Here is a 15281-nt window from a genome sequence, read left to right on the forward strand (position 1 = left end):
TTATCCTTCTCTCATCCATCTTTCTTAGTTTCTTGTTCTTTCCCTTTCTTCCTCTCTCCATCCCTCCCTCCCTTCGCTCCCTCTCTCTTTCTCTCCCCCCTCTCCCATTTCGTTAAACCCTCCACCTGACAAAGTCAGAGGAGGATGTTGTTATCACTGGGATCAACAGGTGCCAGTCAGTTGAGTTGGGCGGCAGGGCGGCTGGCAGGGCGCAGAGACTTCATAACCGGGCCAGGGCTCAGAAAGTATTCACTGCTGAGTCATGAAATTTCACATAGTTATGTGTTGAACTGGTGCCTTTTGATAGGAAGAATGCTATGTCTTGAATTTGTTTTTTCTGAAAATAATGATAAAGCAAAAAAAAAAAAAAAAAAAAATCACTTCCGGACTAGGACTCAGAAGCTAATACAAGTACATGCTTCAAACTCGACAGAAATGTGTTAATATGCCTCCTGGTGCCTTTGTAGTTAGAATGCCATGAGATTATAACTGTTATGAAATTGCAATAATACATAAAACTTATTATTTTAATGCATTTTTCTGTTAAAACTAAACAACTATTACACCTAGGAGGCAGATATTGTACATTATAAATGATTATATGAATAATTATGTATGAAGTTTCATGACTGTACCTACTATGTAATGACAAAAAAATGGCTGCCGAATTGAAAAAAACACTGGTCATAATTTCATCACATCTGCTCATAACTTCATTGTTACCATGGATACACTCCAGGTTTTTTTTTTTTGTGAGTGTGTGTGTGTGTGTGTGTGTGTGTGTGTGTGTGTGTGTGTGGCATAGAGGAGTGAGGGGGTGAGGGCCGTTATGCTCTTGGTTAGGTGTGCTGGGAGGTGGGAGGTATGTGTTTGGTCAGATGGAGAGTTGCATCAGATTAGCGTTGCCTATGTTTTAACTTAGTAGTCCAGGAAATTAGTATCTCACAGCTATCCATGAAGTGCATCTACAGAGAAAATTTTTAATAAGAATGAAATATAAACAAACTTGAAATTACAGGAAGACATGAAAATATCTCTGAAATGTGGAATCAAGAACAAATACTCCATTATAGTAAAAAGAAACAGTGCCAGCTCAGTTGTAAATTTTTAAATATTAAATCATTATTACTTAAATTCACTGAAGGATATGCTGGACACTTTATCTTCGCATTTCCTCACTGAATAGGGACGAATGGAAGATGATAAACAGACATAAAAGTATAAGAAAAATTATCACAATTAAATACCTAACAATCATCCAGTGTCAGAACAACATAAAGGACACTATGATAGAGCGAGATAGGGGTGGTAATTGGCTACGTGTTACCGAAGGCTTTAGGCAGTGTGATGTGTAATTGCTGAGAAAAGAGGGAGGAGCTCACTGATTACCTTAGAGAGAGAGAGAGAGAGAGAGAGAGAGAGAGAGAAGATGTAATAAGTGGCACATAAGCTATAAGAGAACAAAAATCCCCGGCTAATTAACCTGAATGAACTCTAGTATCGTTGAGTTTAGGTCAGAATTTTAACAGTTACTGTACTTTTATGGAAAAGAAAAAGAAAATGAAAAAAAAATAGGTCAGAGCTACCATAACTATCTTCCATCACTGCTAATATTTCTCTTATTTGATATCAAATGAGGATTAATGTTTCATTTACCGCAAAAGCAAGAACAACAGCACTGCAAAAAAGAAACAAAAACAGAAAAGGGCAGAAAAATTAGAGGCATGTAACGAAAAAAGAAAAAAAACAAGGGAAAAAGGAAGCTCTTAAAAACTGGAGAAGGAAGTCCATTTCCAATTTACGATTCGGGCCAGACCTTGATTATATGAGCCAAGATTCTTATCACTGACACCCGGATCTGGCCGAAGATTCTGTTCTGTATACCATTTTTGTCCCGAGAGCTAAGTTTGATTTTCTCGGGATGATTTTCCATTTTCTTATTATTTTACACCAACGTAACAACCATCCTATCCTATCCTAACCTAATCTCTCCTAACCTAACAGATTAGCGTAACTAACAAACTAACCAGACGCTATCAAAATAACCGTAACGTAAATTATACTTTCCTGGTTAAGAAAAAGTGCAAAAATGGTACAGAGAACGGAAATCAGTGAGCCAGACGCGGCAGAATTGGCACACCTGATTTTGTCGGGGAAATGAAGAAAACTAAAGGGGATGCATGCCATTCCCTCTGCTCTTGTATTTCCTGGCTTATATATATATATATATATATATATATATATATATATATATATATATATATATATATATATATATATATATATATTGTTAGGGAACAGAGAAAGATATAATGTACACTTTAAGTGAGAATACTAAAAATCACTACTGTCCCGTAAAGTTCCAGGTTCAAAACAAAAGAGTTAGGTAAAATTACAAGTTAAAGTTTAATGCTCAAACTAACAACAAAACATTCAGGACTCATAAGGATAATGTAATGGCAAATAAACAGGTTAAATATATGGTTAACTGCAATAGCCTCTATTAACACGAAATTAGCATGAGTAAATTTATCTAAGTCAGCCCTGATAAAATGAAAATACACTGGGTAATGCTCAGTTAATGCAAGGTAAATTATTACAGTTACAACCTATTATTAATACTGGCTGACAATAACCTTACATAAATTACAAAAACCTTACTAGGCCCAAGAACCAACCCTATGCCACACAGCACAAGAAAAAAATGCAACAACACTTATCCTCAAATTACACAGCTGCTAGATGGTTGGAGACTTCCTGAGCACTCAATAATAACTGTACAGGGGAGGACAGAGATGTGAACAAAATGAGGAGTAGATCTAAGTGGCCATTAATGTAGAGACTGAGCTCATTATATAGGGGCCGGCAGAGCTTGATACAATTTGTAAGAAGGACGCGCAAATGAAGCCATGGGGACAAAGAGTTGACAATCCCGCTCTGAACAACAGAAAGAACGACTTACTCTACTATAACGGTAGAAGGGGGGGACTGAGGCAGAACACGCTCGTGATCAAACATGCAGCATACTGTGCGTTAAAATTACACAAAGGATGATGAAATCATAGGCTATGTAACACCTCCCCACAAAGAAAAAGAAATTTACAAAGGAAATTTCTTATTACTCCAAAATAATCTGTCTAAAGTCTAGATAAGCAATCTGCAATAACATTTTCTTTCCCCTTGACATGTTGTATGTCTAATGAATACTCCTGAAGAAGTAGACACCATCTTGTCAATCTCTGATTTTTATCTTTAAACTTACTAAGGAATTTCAGTGGGTTATGATCGGTATAAATGACTATGGGGTCAAAACCAGAACACAAATATAATGAAAAATGCTGTAAACCCAAAATCAAGGCCAAAAGCTCTCTCTCGATAGTTGAGTAGTTCTTTTGAGGTGGAGTGAACTTCTTACTGTAAAAAGATACAGGGTGTTCAATACCCTGATCATCCTCTTGCAGCAAAACAGCCCCAGCTCCTGTATCACTTGCATCAACAGACATCTTAAAAGGCTTAGCAAAATTTGGAGTAGCGAGCACTGGCTGACTTAATAGGATAGCTTTAAGTTTGTTGAAAGAGGATTCACAGTTATCGGTCCAGAAAAATTTAACTCCCTTTTTCAGTAGGTCTGTAAGTGGTGATACAAGAATTGAAAAGTTAAGAACAAATCTCCTGTAATAACCTACCATTCCCAAAAATCTTTGTAGCTCTTTCCTACTTTTAGGTCTGGGAAGATCACTTATAACCTGAACCTTAGCTCCTGGTGGTGCAACATGTCCATCACCAATTACATACCCAAGGTACTGAACTTTAGCTTGACCAAACTCACACTTTGATAAATTAGCTACAAGATTAGCCTGAACTAAACGCTCAAGAAATTTACTGACATGGCATAGGTGATCTTTCCAGTTGTCACTGAAGATTAATACATCATCAATATAAACAACACACCCTGCCAAACCCTCTGTTACAACATTCATGAGCTTCTGAAAAGTGGCTGGTGCATTCTTCATACCATACGGCATTACGGAACATGCAAAAGTCTTTCCTAGTGTTACAAAACATGAGATCTCCCTAGCACGTTCAGTCATAGGTACTTGCCAGTATCCCTTTAACAAATCAAACTTACTTATGTACCTAGCCTTTCCGATCTTGTCTATGCAATCTTCCACACGAGGGAGAGGGTAAGTGTCTGTTTTGGTTATCTGATTAACACGTCTGTAGTCGATGCAAAGCCGCTGTGACCCACCTGGCTTAGGGACCAGAGTGACAGGAGAACTCCACTCGCTCTGACAGGGCTCAATCATCTTGTGGTCCAACAGGTAGCCAAGCTCCTTCTGGATGAGAGGAACTTTCACTGGGTTCACACGGTAAGGAGGCAGTTTAATTGGCTTTGCGTCTCCAACATCGACATCATGCATCAATACAGTAGTTCTTCCTGGAGTGGCACGGAACACTTGCGGGTACTCCTGCAGTAATGCCGAAAACTCCTGCCTTTCCTCGGGAGCTAGATGAGAAAGCTTAGTCTGGAGATCATTCATGATATCAGGATTCTTCTCCAAACTATCACTCAGGCTCATACTGCATGGGAGTGCTTCACTTGCAGACTCGGGTGGAACAGCTACAGTGCAGACTGGATTATTTTCGTCCTGCCTGTGATATAACTTTAGCATGTTGATGTGACATAGTTGCTTGTTCTTTCTACGATCTGGTGTGGCGATGACATAGTTGACATCACTGAGTTTCTTCTCCACGAAATAAGGACCACTAAACTTGGCTTGAAGAGGTTGCCCATGCACCGGTAGCAGAATCAAAACCTGATCTCCTGGCTGAAAGTGGCGTAACCTGGACTTCTTACCATACCAAGTCTTCATCTTCTCCTGAGCAGCTCCTAAATTCTCTCTCGCCAGCTGTACAGCAGTGGACAGCCGTTCTTTGAACTTCATCACATACTCCAGCAGGTTGACGTCATCTTCCTCCGACAGCCAGCATTCCTTGAGCAGCTTAAGGGGTCCTCTTACTTCATGGCCAAACAGTAGTTCAAAAGGTGAGAAGCCCAGTGATTCATTTGGAGATTCTCTTGCGGCAAACACAACGAATGGAAGACCTTTATCCCAGTCTTTCTGATGTTCCAAACAGTATTTCTTGAGCATCGATTTGAGTGTTTGATGATATCTCTCCAACGCTCCTTGGGTCTGGGGATGGTAAGCTGAAGACGTGATCTGGGTGATGCCCAACTCTTTCAGAGACTGCTTGAAAATATTCGACATGAAATTACTTCCCCGGTCGGACTGTACCTCCCTGGGCAGACCAAACTTTGTGAAGAACCCTAGCATTTCCTTAACCACGTTCTTTGCTGAGATATTTCTAAGTGGAATGGCTTCAGGATAACGAGTAGCCATATCAGTCAGGGTCAACACATAAGAAAATCCTGAAGAAGTCTTAGGAAGAGGGCCCACAATATCCACCAACACACGGGTGAAAGGCGCCTCAAAAGGAGGAATGGGAACTAGAGGTGCAACCTTTTCGGTCTGATTACACTTCCCCACAACTTGACAGGTGTGACAAGACTTACAATACCAGGAAACATCCCTGAAGATACCTGGCCAGTAGAAGTGTTTCAAAATGCTTGCCACAGTCTTCCTCACTCCAAGGTGTCCTGCAAAACTGGAATCATGAGCCACTCTAATGATATCCTGCCTACAAACACGAGGGATGACAACTTGATGTACAACCTCCCATTCACAGTCGGCTGATGCTGTTGGGGGTCTCCACTTCCTCATAAGTACTCCTGACTTTACATAATAACAAGTAGAATCACCGGCTGACTCTTCTTCACTTCACTGTAAGCAGAGTTAGCTAGACCTTTCAACTCAGGGTCAGCAACCTGCAACTCAATCAACTCTTGACGAGACAAATTATCAACACTACGGGGTACTGCCTCATCTGGTGAGTGGTCCAAATTAGCAAGAAAAGTGTCAGCTAGGATAACATCATCATCATCATTATCCTCTAAATCACCAGTAACTTTAGACTTAGCCCTAGTGACAGCACATGCAGGGAACACATCAGGGACATCACAATCCTGGGCCGCAGCCACTGGCTCACTAGACAACTGAGGAGCTGGACACACTTGACTTCCACCAATATCATTTCCAAGTAAGAAAGTTACACCTGACATTGGGAGTGTCTCAACCAACCCAACCATAACGGAACCATTAACAAAACCAGACTCTAAATTCACTCTGCACAGAGGGACAGAGAAGTAATTATTCCCTACACCTTGTAAGATTACAGTTTCATCAGAGGAATTAACATTAGAGCCTAGAACACTGGTCAGCATAAGGGATTGGCAAGCACCTATATCACGATATATTTTAACTGATTTCCTGTCATTACTGTCCAGAGAACTGACAAAACCATCAGACAGGAAATTAGCACATGAACTCTTGAGAGTGTCACCCACATTACTGCTCAAAAGAGGAGCTCCATCATGAGAATTTAAGTTACCCCTCAAAGCAGGTTCAGTTAACTCAGTTAAAGAATTCTGGGAACTCTCAAGGGTGGACACTAGACCAATTGACTGAATATTTAAAGACTCCTTTTTGTTCACATCACGCTGTCTCCTGAAACATCTCTCCGTAGTATGACCAAGCTTACTACAATAAGTACATTTACTTTTCTGAAATCTAGAGGTGAAGCTGGTATTTACTTCCTGAGAAACATCATCTTTATTCTCTTTCCTGTTACCCGTACTCTGAGTAGAGGCAACGTACTTACTCTCAGCTTTCCCTTTTTCTTTAGAATATCTCTTGTGAGTGAGAACATATTCATCAGCTAAAACTGCAGCATCAGACAAATTATCTATTCTTCTCTCATCAAGATATAGGCTTACATCTTTATACACCTTTTGAAGTCCTCCAGCAAAATCATCTGCTTAAATTTACCAAAATCAGAGTCCACATTCTTAGAATTTAACCACTGCTCTAACAGATCTTCTTTGATTTTTGCATACTCAACATGGGATTGCTTATCTTGCTTGTAAGTTGTCCTAAATTTTACTCTATAGGCTTCAAGAACAAGCTCATAGGCCTTAATAATCAAGCTCTTAACTACATCATAATTATCACATTGATCCTGAGGCAAAGATGCATAAGTTACTTGAGCTTTACCGGTGAGAACAGTTTGAAGGAGTACTGGCCAATACTTTTTGGGTCAATTAAAACCTGTAGCTACCCTCTCAAACAACTGAAAATACTTTGTTAAATCAGATTCATTAAAAGGAGGGACAAGTTTAACATTTTTAGCCACATCAAAATCATCAGAGCTAGATGATCCAGTTCCACCTTGTTTCATGCGATACTCATGGTCTGCCTGAATCCTAGCTAGTTCAATTTGTGCCTGAGCCTGTATCTGTGCCTCCTGAATCCGAGCCTGAGATTCAGCCTCCTTAGCATTTGCTTGAAATTCAGCCTCCTTAACACGAGACTCCGCCTCCTTAGCCTGAGCCTCCTGTAGGGCTAGCTGTAACTTAGCTAATTCAATCTGCGTTCGCTCATTTGGAGGAGTTACATTAAACAAGCTTTCATTAATCATGTCAACAATTTGATCTTTAGAATGATGAGAGCGAACAGCAATTCCCAATTGTTGAGCAACAAGCTTAATTTCATTCTTTGTTCTGTTTTCTACATCCAACACTATTTGCACATTTGACAAAAAATCTTTGGCTTCATCAAGTGTAGTAATAGTAGACATCATGAATAAGTAACAGTCACAAAATATCAAGCAATATCCTTATGATAATATCCTGAATATCCTGATGAGAGGTCGCCAAATTTATGTTATGGAACAGAGAAAGATAATGTACACTTTAAGTGAGAATACTAAAAATCACTACTGTCCCGTAAAGTTCCAGGTTCAAAACAAAAGAGTTAGGTAAAATTACAAGTTAAAGTTTAATGCTCAAACTAACAACAAAACATTCAGGACTCATAAGGATAATGTAATGGCAAAAACAGGTTAAATATATGGTTAACTGCAATAGCCTCTATTAACACGAAATTAGCATGAGTAAATTTATCTAAGTCAGCCCTGATAAAATGAAAATACACTGGGTAATGCTCAGTTAATGCAAGATAAATTATTACAGATACAAACTATTATTAATGATGGCTGACAATAACCTTACATAAATTACAAAAACCTTACTAGGCCCAAGAACCAACCCTATGCCACACAGCACAAGAAAAAAATGCAACAACACTTATACTCAAATTACACGGCTGCTAGATGGTTGGAGACTTCCTGAGCACTCAATAATAACTGTACAGGGGAGGACAGAGATGTGAACAAAATGAGGAGTAGATCTAAGTGGCCATTAATGTAGAGACTGAGCTCATTATATAGGGGCCGGCAGAGCTTGATACAACTTGTAAGAAGAACGCGCAAATGAAGCCATGGGGACAAAGAGTTGACAATCCCGCTCTGAACAACAGAAAGAACGACTTTACTATAACGGTAGAAGGGGGGGACTGAGGCAGAACACGCTCGTGATCAAACATGCAGCATACTGTGCGTCAAAATTACACAAAGGATGATGAAATCATAGGCTATGTAACAATATATATATATATATATATATATATATATATATATATATATATATATATATATATAAGAACTTCATCTGCAAAATCAAGGTGGGATACGGTGAACATATCCTTCTTACTGTTGTCATTGCTTTCTGTTTCATTCCTTGTCGACCATTCATTACCGACACTTCTGAATGCTTGAATAAGGAATAAATATAAACGTTTATTTTTACTAAGATATCTGAAGGCATAAATTTAATATGACAAAATGGATGTACGGTATATTTTTGCGCAACACCCTGATGATAGGTTCTCCTATATATTTTCCATACTTTTTTATTCCACTTCTTCATGTTTTTCGACTCAGTCTTCTTCATATGTATTGGTCCATATGCAGCTCACAACAGAATCTGATCTCCCTGGTAGGTGAAGGACAGAGATAAAGAATGAATCCATCCCCATATTAGGCTGGCACGAAACTACGAATCGATTAGGGTTTGGGGTAATGAAAAAGGTGCATTTGCGACTATATCTTTTCCCTATACCTTGGCCTAAAATTGTCATCCCTTCATCTTGAATGCCGAGTTATGACAAGAGATTGACTAGAATATAATGCTAATCACCAAGAAGTGTTACAGAAGGTATGTAGAGCCACAGTATTGTCTTGTTCTGTCTCTGAACTATGTGAAGCAAGCCTTAAAGAGATGAAAATTTGGGACCATAGTGAATGAATTATGACGGTAATGTTGTGGTGATGATGATGATGATGATGATGATGATAATCTATGACTGGCACAAAAAGAAATTCCAGAACAAGGCGAGTGAGGATACACAAGACAATGTCATACATCCAACAGCCATCCCAGATAAAAAACCGCCCCCGTCTTGACCTCCCTTCACCCATTTTCCCCCTTGCCTTTCCACTCCCTCCCCTCTCCCCTACTCTCGACTCTACTCCCCCTCCCCTATCCCCCACGCCACCCCGCTTCCCCCTCCCCTATTCCCCACGCCACACCGCCTCCCCCTCTCCTATTCCCTTCGCCACCTCGCCTCCTCCTCCCACCTCCCTGGGCTGCAGCAGTGGGGCGGTACAACTCGAGGTAACCTCTCCTGACCTCTGTATCGCTGCCCATCGGATTTATCGCCTAGGTCCTGAGGCTGCTGAAGTGACCAAGAATGTGACCTCTCGTTTGGGGAATTGTAGGAGGAAGATGTGTAACTGCTGCAGGGGTAATGGGAGGTGTATACAGTAAACCAGTGTGAGTGAGATTATATGAGGCTACTAACTGACTGGCTATCCCACTTCCTCGATTTGTGGCTACTTTCATGACACTCGATTTGGTGTTACCTTCATGAATGATGAGCCAAATGTTTCCTGTACTTCAGGAAACCATTTATTACGCCGGGTGCTCACTATATAACCAATAAATCGCGATGCCCTGTGGTCTAGTGGGTTTATCGCTTAATAATGCCCCTCAGGGGCGGGTGACTCATTAACCCTTGCCTCAAAGGGTTAACACGAATACGATGAGGTTTTATCAATTTCTTGCTACCGTCAGGCAATTTTTTTTTTCAAACTTAGGAAAGACTTCTCGTAGTGAAATTGATAAAAAACAGTGTCCATTATATCCCTTTAAAACAATATGATTGTCATTGTTGCGTCCTCCAGACAATATTTTTGTTTAATCCATCTACGGTAAGACCTTGTACTAAAAGGTTCAGCTTTCTCGACACGTAGAAGTCAGCCCAGCCAGAGTGAATGCTACTTTTTGACGAGGGATGTGCTAAGTCACCGCAGTCACTAAAGCGGGTATCACAAGGGGACCCGTGAACGTTTTGTGCAGCACAAAATGGACATCCAAACTGTGCTTGGACGTCCATACCCTATCACACGGTGGACGTCGACGGCCACCTTCTTCTTTATCGAGTTCACCCCACGCAACTGGGAGGTTACTTCCAACTCCCTAGCAGACGATGTGTTTATCAACGACAACAATGGACGTGAACCAGCTTGAGACTTTTGCAATGGCTGTTGCTGTCCTAACCCTGCAGGAAGAGTAAGGAGCCTCTGCATGAAGACAAAGGAGGGGGAGGAGGAGGGCATTGTGGATGAGAGAATGGCTCCCATGGAGAGAAGAAAACAGGCAGTATAGAAATCTGCACCGTAGTGCTTTCTTCCCGAGTATGCCTTTCCAACGTGCGCGGGCCTCTCTTGTAAACAATTAGTCCACATTCCATCATATTTATCACATTATTGTATATTTGAAACATTTTTATGACAAATAGAAATATTAAAAGTCGTATTGTAAAAGATTACACAAAGTTTACTGACGATTTTGAATTAATCATAATATATCACCTTAACTGACTACAGAGTTCAAGATAGCAGGCGACACACGCTACTTGGCCACAGCTACGTGTAACCTCCATAGAGAAGAAGGACACTACCAAGTCGTGGACGTCCACGATTGGGTCAGGTGGTCTTCCACCCTTGGATGTCCATGACCCTCCTGCGGGGGCAAATTTGAACGTCCATGGGCGGCAAGGAGAGGGTTTTTCGATCTCTTGGCTCCTCTCCCTCTCTCTTTGTACCACATCCTTGCTGCTGCAGGACGATGGTTTAAATTTTGGATATACACTTTTATTAATCCTTTTAATAGTGTCACATCTTACTTAGCTTTTGTTTTTTGTTTTTTTCAGACATTTATTTTAGCCTAGGAGAGACCTTCAGATAAAAGATGCTGGAAACAATGTTAGAAAGAATATCCTCAACATCTTCAGTGTGGTGAAGTGTGTATCATTTTGTATTTCCTATCGCCACACTGTCAGGTGATTTTATCTAAAATGAGGAAGTGAAGGGGTTAATGTCTCGGCCCTTGATCCTTAGTCTCCAGGTCCTTCTTTGCTCCTTGGTGCGGCACGACACAACCTCCCCGTATTCAGACCTTCTCGCTTTCGCCTTACCGTTATGTCATACTTTGTTAGTCCATTTATTTTTAACTGTAGCCCATCGTGAGTTCAAAGCCCCACGCCACATGACCTCACTCACAGTCCAGTCAAATGAACCTGTTGCAACCACTTCTCCAACAGGTCATGTTAGGTCATCTTAGGTTGTTATAGCTGATGTTGCAACCCCAGGCTCATCTGCACGTGAACCCAGTGAAAGCCAATTAGAGTAGGCCAGGGTAGGTTAGATTAAACTAATATGATTATATGAAATCGAGAAAGGTTTGGGTGCATTAGGTTGGGTTAGACTGGACTAGGTTGGGTGGGTTTGGTTTGGTTGGGTTAGTTTAGATTAGGTCCACTTTTAATTCATAATTCAGTAGTGCAGTAGGTGGCCTCTTCGTACCCTGGCCCAAAAGAACCTGTAACAAGTACTCATTCCCTATGTCAGCTAGCAAGCACCACCCTCTTTTTAATTAAGGGTAGGATAGGTTAGGTCAGATAGGGTCATATTACATTCGGTTCCGTTAGGGTAGATTAGGTTGGGATCAGGTTAGGCTACGTTGGATTAGGTTTGGACAGTTTAGGTTAGATTGGATCACGTTAGATTAGGTCATATGAGTGTAGGTAAGGCTGGATTAGACTAGATTACTGTAGGTTACGACAATTAGATTTTATTAGATTAAATTAGGATATGTTCCATCTTGAGTTCAAAGCCCAGTACCACATGATCTCGTACTCTGGCCCTCCACCTAAAGGAACCCGTCGTAACCACTGGGCCCTTATGTCGTCCCCAAGCACCGCACACCTTTTAATTAAGCGCGACACCCACCCCGTACCTTACCGACAATCTCCCCCCCAACCCCCCAGTCCCTCAGCCCCCTCACCCCCTCCCACCACAACCCCCTCTTCCCTCCCAGCCTCTGATTAGTCATTGTGGTTTGCTTGTTTACCCTCGACAAACGAGGCAACATTAATTGGTTTCATGCTTCCCTGGTGGCGGCTCCATCTTTGCAACTAGAGCGACATAGCGGGTTATGTGACAAAAGATGTATCGCTGTTGCCTCTACAACCGATGTTACTAAATCTAAGCCATGTTTCTGCGTGTTTTAGTGCGTCTAGTAACTCTGAGTAACTACAGTAAGTGGTCAGGTAGATGAGGCTCCGTCCGTGCAACAAAACCGACAGTGAGGGTACGGTCGACAAGAGAATATTGTCGCTAGCAGGAACGATTTGGATGAACTTGAGTAGCTCTTCGCAATCAGGTGGGATCGAACATGCGACCCCACAGCCCCCAGCTCTATCCACTTCACCACCACCTTTCCCCAAGATTGGGGAAAATGCGGCTTCCCGCGTGTAACTAGAGTAACATCGCAGGCACAGGTAGCCAAAGAAGTTTCACAGGAACCAATAAAAATGGACCCGAGGGAAATTTCTTCAGATGTCTCGGTATATTTGGTAATTCTGAAGGAGCGGAAGTAGCCGTTTTAATATTATTCCTTGTGTTGATGTGCTCGGTATTTATGATATGTGTGATGTGTTTTATGCTGTACGTCTAGGTATGTTTGATGACTCTAAGTAACAGAAAATTCGGATGTCTTAAAATATTGCTCAGAAATAATAGCTCTGTACGTAATCATGATCATCATAACATCAACAACGACAACAACAACAACAACAGTATGTATAACAATAATAATAATAATAATAATAATAATAATAATAACAACAACACCTTTTGCACTAAGACATAGTAAAATACTTTTTTTTTTTCTTACCGTGACTCAGAATGTATCGTACAACGCAAGAAATGATGCTCCCCACCCCTCCATGTACGCTAATGGACGGCAACTGTTGACCTAAACATGGATCCACAAAATTACGATACAATTCCTCTCGTAACAAAGAAAGGTTTTTGCTGTGAAAAGACAAGATGAGGGTGTAAAGATGTTCTATGTCCCTTGATCTTCTTGTAGTAGCCGATCTTACAGGAATAATTATATCGCAATGGCCTCTTGATGGGCAGGTCTAATGGGGTTAATTGCTGTCATAATTGCACAAGGCAGTGTTGTTTGAAGTTACTCCTACAATTAATCATCTCCTTAATAGGAACCACAAGCCTCTGCTTCTTGAAAAAATCTAAAAGTTTCTTCTCAGTAAAAGGCAATGTGTGTGTGTGTGTGTGTGTGTGTGTGTGTGTGTGTGTGTGTGTGTGTGTGTGTGTGTGTGTGTGTGTGTCATAACCAAACTACTGAATCAACTGCCATCAAAACTGACACATGACCAAGCTGGACCTCCTGATGAACACCGACTACCTCATTTTACGCTCAATAATTACGCAAGTGCAAATGAACGCAAGTACAGCATCTCCCACAGTACTTACCCAATTACTCTTCAAGCTGATAATTCTTAGCTGGACATATAGGTGAACCTAGGCTACAGTATATTCTTTGGGGTTCCTATAAGCGCATTTGTAAATGGGAATGGTAGTCGCGATGGTGGTAGTAATGATAGTGATGGATGTGGTAGTATGGACCCCTTCAATCCAAAGACGTATTTTTATTTCATTCTCGTTACAACCAGACGATTTTATTAAGCTCTTGGACAGACCTTCAGTAGTGGAGGGGCTACTGAACGAAATATCTAACCCCTCATGTCCGGCAATTCTATCTAAAGATGAATAAAGTTGTTTGGTGGTGGTAATATTCATCCATCCATCACCCAGTCCTACACTGCCCCATGAGGAGCATAGGAGCCCGGGGCTAGGCAAGTTGGCCCTGACATTTAAGATGAGAGTGACCAGCCTCACTCATCCCTGAGTGGCTTACGTGAGCAATAAACCCCAGTCACCCCTTGGATATAAACCTTCACCGGCTCAATCCGATTGGAGCGCCGTAATTACCCACAAAACCACCAGGAGCCAAAATTCGGTTATATGGTTACCACCCAGCGTAGTAAATGGTTTCCTGGTGTACAAGAAACCATTTGGCTTGTCACTCAGTGTAGAGTCACCCACAGGCAGAAGGAAGAAGAAAGAATGAAGGAAAGAAAGACAAGAGGGAGCATAAAGTCACCTGGCGGCAGAAGGACGAGGAAAGTATGAAGGAAAGAAAAACAAGAGGATGAAAGGAAAGAAGGATGGAGGAGAGGAAAGGGCAGACACCTGAGAGCAGCACTACATCGAGTGAGTGGATGGTGAGCGCCCCACCTACCACAGGTGGTAATATTAAAATACAAAAATATGTCTTTGGAGTGAAGAGGTGTTAGTGGTAATGAAGACAGCGGTAGTGGTGCATCATGCAACGACATGTTCATCTGTTTGTACGAAATGTTTCACTAATCACTATTATGACAGTGCTCCCCCCCTGTGGCGGGGGGGACACAATCTGGCCGCACTATGGGGTGGTACTACTACTCTGCGGCCAGGTTGTGTTAGGAAGAATACTGCCACCGTATTCCCTGCGTGTCGTAAAAGGCGACTAAAAGGGGCGGGGTGAGGAGACTAGGGACCCCCTCCTCTGTTTTTTAGTTCCTAAAAAGAGACAGGCCAGACAAAAGGTTGGGGGATGGAGCTATTCCCGTACCCTGAAGATTGGGTCTATGAATGTGCCTGGATGTAGTACGATTGAGGCTAGAAGGGAGGAGATTGGGAGAATGTTTGTGAGAAGAAAGTTGGATGTGTTAGCTTTGAGTGAAACGAAGATGAAAGGGAAGGGTGAGTCTATGTTTGGAAATGTGAATGGA

Source organism: Coenobita brevimanus, chromosome 24 (assembly GCF_032717465.1).
Source record: "Coenobita brevimanus isolate Jiangsu-jjx chromosome 24, ASM3271746v2, whole genome shotgun sequence".
Taxonomy (NCBI): domain Eukaryota; kingdom Metazoa; phylum Arthropoda; class Malacostraca; order Decapoda; family Coenobitidae; genus Coenobita; species Coenobita brevimanus.